The sequence below is a fragment of the Asparagus officinalis genome, chromosome 8 (genome assembly GCF_001876935.1).
Source record: "Asparagus officinalis chromosome 8, Aspof.V1, whole genome shotgun sequence".
Lineage (NCBI taxonomy): Eukaryota > Viridiplantae > Streptophyta > Magnoliopsida > Asparagales > Asparagaceae > Asparagus > Asparagus officinalis.
Window position 1 is genome coordinate 39,346,881 of NC_033801.1, and position 5,374 is coordinate 39,352,254.

Sequence of the window (5,374 nt, forward strand, 5' to 3'; positions counted from 1 at the left end):
GTAAGAGAGATGAATAATGGATAGAAAAGGTACATAGAAAGTAAGTTATACAAACACAATAAGAATACAAAGGAGAAAGAGCAGAGTCAGAAACAGTATCTTCTGTCATAATAATTCAGAGGGTAAATTTCACAAAAACACCCCCGGAACTTTGGGTGCCTCACAACGCCACTGAGGAAAAGAAAGGCGCATGGTTTGATTCATGTCTCAGTTGATAATACTTATAATAGAATTGCCTCTCTATGAGGTTCGAAATTTTTAAAGTGCTTTCATACTTGAAAAGAAATAGACTTGCACAAACCTAATGAAAGATACATTTTAGAAATGCATCATAATCAAGTATACACTAAATAAAAAGAACAAAATTCTTAATAAAATGAAAATTTTGTACCTTTGAGATGAGACAAGCACTCCTTACTTGAATTAGCTAAGAATCCATCAAAATCACCAAACCCTAATGCATTCATAAGAAATCATCAAAAAATTAGAAATATTCAGTTAACAATATTGTGAAGAATAACATTGAGATGAAGAAAAGTAGTCCAACCTGAAAACTAGAAGCTACTCCTTAAGAATAAAGAGAATAAAATCTCTTTTTTCATCATCAGGAAGTGACTTCAACAAATAAAACTTTTCCGGGTTGCTATCCATTAGCTTCTCAAATGCATTGAACACTTGAATTCGACTTAAGTTGGGTATTTTTGCACAGGTTTAAATTAGCCATGCCAATGCCTCTACTGAATCATAGGGCAAATGAAGCGATCAGATTTCAGGAAATCAAATAAAACAACCACCACACCAAACTAGTCAAAAAATAGTGATAATAAATGAATAGTGATTTAAGTAACTCCAAGGAAAACCCTCGCTGGCAACTGACTTCATGTTTCAAACTCCTTATAACTTTAAGTACTAGTTTTAGTACTTGCATAATGTTCAAGCTTATGTTCATAAGTTCAGTTAATTTGTAATTTAGTTGATTACACACTTTCTAGAGGGACAAATAAGTTTGTCTAAATCAGGATTAATACAAAGAATGACAACAATAAAATGTTTATCCCAAATCTTTTAGCCAGCTACATAATCAAATATTCATCACGCTCAATGAGGAGTCAATCTATTTTGTTAAATTGGAAAACCTAATAAAAGTTGCTACTTGCTATTGGTCTATTTGTTTATGTACTTAAATGAGTCGATCTATGAATATCTCTGTGGTCTCTACTTCACGTACTAAATGCAAATGATCATACACTTGGAGAAAGAGAATTTTTCAAAGATGTGAAAATTTTAAAGAGAAGTGTGCCTCCATCAAGTTATTATTTTCCCCCTAGCTTTCCCATCCCTATTACTGTTTTGATCAAAATCCTACCAAACTTACCCATAATTCCAGCTCTAAAAAATCAATCCTTCAGGGCTACACATCTCTGAGTTCAATACTCCAATGTAATCAACCATCATTTGTAGTTGACGCATAATGTATTTTTCAGTTGGTTTCCAAATTGCTTGTTCACGAAATAATTTTATTTCACAAAACTCCAACTCCACTCCCTCAATGAGGAAAATTATGTTCTTCATCCTCCCACACAACCGATGCTATTTTGTAAATATCAAAAATAATGTACATAACTTATTTTCAGGCCTCTTCAGAAAAAATTGTGCTCAAAATAAAAACTTAAGAAAACTGCGCACGATTATAAGAGGACATAAATCAAATTCCATAATTCAGTTAACATCCCACTCAAACATCCAGAGTCCCAAGTTAAAAAAGTGCGCTCCTCAACTTAAAATCACAATAACAAGAAATTTACCCCAGATCAAAGATCAAAACACTGCATTGTCACGCTAAAACTTGCACCTACGCATTGTAAATTAAAAAAAAAACCTCCAAAGCATCTACAATCTGACGATTCCAACAAAGATGCAAAGAAATAACAAACGACTACAACGCTGCTTCAAGTAAAAAAATAAAAGAAAATCTTAAATGAAATCAATTAGAATTACCACACAAATCTGGTGCTCAGGGTTCAGATTAAGGTTGAAGAGAGAAAGATGAAGAAAACACCTTCTGAGTTGGAAAGAACTTCTGCTGCTCAGGGCTTCGGCCTCCTCCTCGTGCTAGCCGACAGATGATCTTCAGGGGCTAGGGCTTCGGCGGAGGACCGGAGCTAGGGTTTCGGCGGAGGAGAGTAGGGATGAGCGTGAGGAGCTTGGAAAGAAACGCGGGTGGATCGAGATCGAGATCGAGATCGAGCTTTGAGATCGAGATCGAGATCGAGATCGAGTCGGGACTTTGACACGAGCATGAGAGAGGAGAAAAAGAGGAGTCGGGGTTTCGAGGGGTTGGATTTCGTGGGGTGAAGATTTGGCAAATACCAAGTACTGTGTCTAAATTTGAAATCCATACCTTTTAGGCTTTTCAAATCCACTGAATAAAATGACTTGATTTAAAATCATGGTCCAAAGTTGAGCGCAAACATGAAATTTGAATTTGAAATACCCAGAATTTCAAATCCAAGCCCAAATCAACATTCCTAAACACAGCCAAAAGGTATGGATTTCAAATTTAGGCACAGTACTTGGTATTTGCCAAATCTTCACCCCACGAAATCCAACCCCTCAAAACCCCGACTCCTCTTTTTCTCCTCTCTCATGCTCGTGTCAAAGTCCCGACTCGATCTCGATCTCGATCTCGATCTCAAAGCTCGATCTCGATCTCGATCTCGATCCACCCGCGTTTCTTTCCAAGCTCCTCACGCTCATCCCTACTCTCCTCCGCCGAAACCCTAGCTCCGGTCCTCCGCCGAAACCCTAGCTCCGGTCCTCCGCCGAAGCCCTAGCCCCTGAAGATCATCTGTCGGCTAGCACGAGGAGGAGGCCGAAGCCCTGAGCAGCAGAAGTTCTTTCCAACTCAGAAGGTGTTTTCTTCATCTTTCTCTCTTCAACCTTAATCTGAACCCTGAGATCGGTCGACCGGACCGGTCGACCGATTTCTGACATATTCTGAAATCAGGTTATTTGACCAAGTTGAAATATTTCCAAAATATTCATTTGACCTCTGAAAATTCTGAAACTTTGTAAAATGTTTTTAATACTAAAAACAAACTGCTTGGAAAAAGAATTTTGCAGATAGGTACTCAAACTTGTGAAAAATAGTATTTTGTGAAAAACGCTTAAAAGCACAAGTTTAAAAACGTGTGTGTGATTCCCAATAGCTTCAAGTAAACTCAGTAACTCTTTGCCTACATTCTAGCACTAGAGAGAAGAACAAAAGAAGGCTAATATCCTCATATTGAAAGCAATACTTGAGCTTTGATATAGCTTGAATCGGATGAAGCTTTTATATGACTTTGTTGTTCTTGAAATAACGTTGCTTCATCTTTTTGGCCTCCTCCTCCTTTAGATGTCTTCGTTTTAGCGTATATTCCATCCATCCTCCGTTAATGGCACTAACGAGCTTGACAAATGATTTTACTACATTTACACTCAATAAGCCATTAGTACCGATAATGGTGGTTGTAAGAACATCATCAAAACATAAGGGCTAACAATCTCCCCCTTTTTGATGATGACAACCAACCATTATATAAGAGCAAAAATAAGATAGCTTATAGATAGGTGCTCCCCCTATCTATGAGCTCCCCCTAAATATATGCAACAAATGAGGAGATTTCTCTCCCCCTTTGTCACCATCAAAAATGGGGTAAAGAGAAATGCCAAATGCAAAATGCAACTAATCAAGCAAGCAATGTAGAACTTTCACATAGTGCATAAGCCCAAACCATTTCTTATGCGACAAAAATCATCCTCTCCAAGAGGCTTAGTAAATATATCCGCTAGTTGAGATTTGGTGTCAACAAATACTAGGGATACATCTTGTCTCTCTACATGATCGCGTAAGAAATGATGGCGCACGTCAATATGCTTAGTTCTAGAATGCAAAACCGAATTTTTGGAAATATTTATGGCACTTGTGTTATCACAAAAGATTTTAATATTTTGAAAATTCAAATCATAGTCAACTAAACTTTGTTTCATCCATAAAACTTGAGCACAACATAAGCCGGCGGCAATGTATTCCGCTTCCGTAGTGGACAATGCAACACAATTTTGTTTCTTGGAAGCCCAAGAAACAAGGGAATTTCCTAAGAATTGGCATGTTCCACTAGTACTCTTGCGATCTACCTTACATCCGGCAAAGTCGGCATCACAAAAACCATATAAATCAAAAGTGGTGCTTTTTGGATAAAACAAACCAAGGTTAAAAGTTCCATTAACATACTTAATGATCCTTTTAACCGCAATTAAATGAGATGCTTTTGGAGAAGCTTGAAAACGTGCACATGCACATACACTAAACATGATGTCGGGTCTACTAGCGGTGAGATAAAGAAGACTACCTATCATACCTCGGTATAGTTTTTGGTCCACATCTTCACCACTCTCATCCGCATCAAGCTTAACACTAGTACTCATGGGAGTAGGCGCATGCTTAGAATTCTCCAACTTAAATTTCTTCACCAATTCCTTCGCATACTTGCTTTGTGAAATGAAGATCCCATCCTTAGTTTGCTTGACTTGGAGCCCGAGAAAGAATGTAAGCTCTCCCATCATACTCATCTCAAAGTGATCCTGCATAACTTTAGAAAATTCCTTGCACAAGGATTCATTAGTAGCACCAAAAATAATGTCATCCACATATATTTGAACCAAAATGAAATCATTTTTCCTTTTTCTCACAAAAAGTGTGTTATCAATTGTTCCTTTTGAAAAACCATTTTCAATAAGAAAACTAGAGAGGCGAGCATACCAAGCCCTAGGAGCTTGTTTCAACCCATATAAAGCTTTTTGTACCCGGTAAACATGATTAGGAAAAGCATGATCTATAAAACCGGGGGGTTGCTCAACATACACTTCCTCTTCTATAAAACCATTTAAGAAAGCACTTTTGACATCCATTTGAAATAGTTTGAAATTTTTAAAACTAGCAAATGCCAAAAACATCCTAATAGATTCCAACCTTGCAACCGGTGCAAAGGTTTCATCATAGTCTATGCCCTCCTCTTGATTGTATCCTTGGGCAACCAAACGTGCTTTATTTCTAGTTACAATGCCATGTTCATCAAGTTTGTTTCTAAAAACCCATTTTGTACCAATAACACTAGCATTGTTAGGTCTAGGAACTAACTTCCAAACTTCATTTCTTTGAAAATTGTTTAATTCTTCATGCATAGCCAAAACCCAAAACTCATCATTTAAAGCATCATTAACCTTTTTAGGTTCTAGTTGAGATAGAAATGCAACATTACCACATTCACTCAAGGCTTTTGAGCGAGTTATAACTCCTTTTGAAGGGCTCCCAATGATTTGTTCCTTTGGG

General features: G+C 37.3%; 1 long non-coding RNA gene across 1 annotated transcript; it reads right to left on the reverse strand.

Annotated features, from left to right (window-relative positions):
• On the reverse strand, positions 7–2,344 carry LOC109822236. The gene is made up of 3 exons (XR_002242061.1): positions 2,060–2,344; positions 548–737; positions 7–454 (listed from the first exon to the last, which is right to left on the reverse strand). It is a non-coding gene; the product is annotated as an uncharacterized LOC109822236 (long non-coding RNA).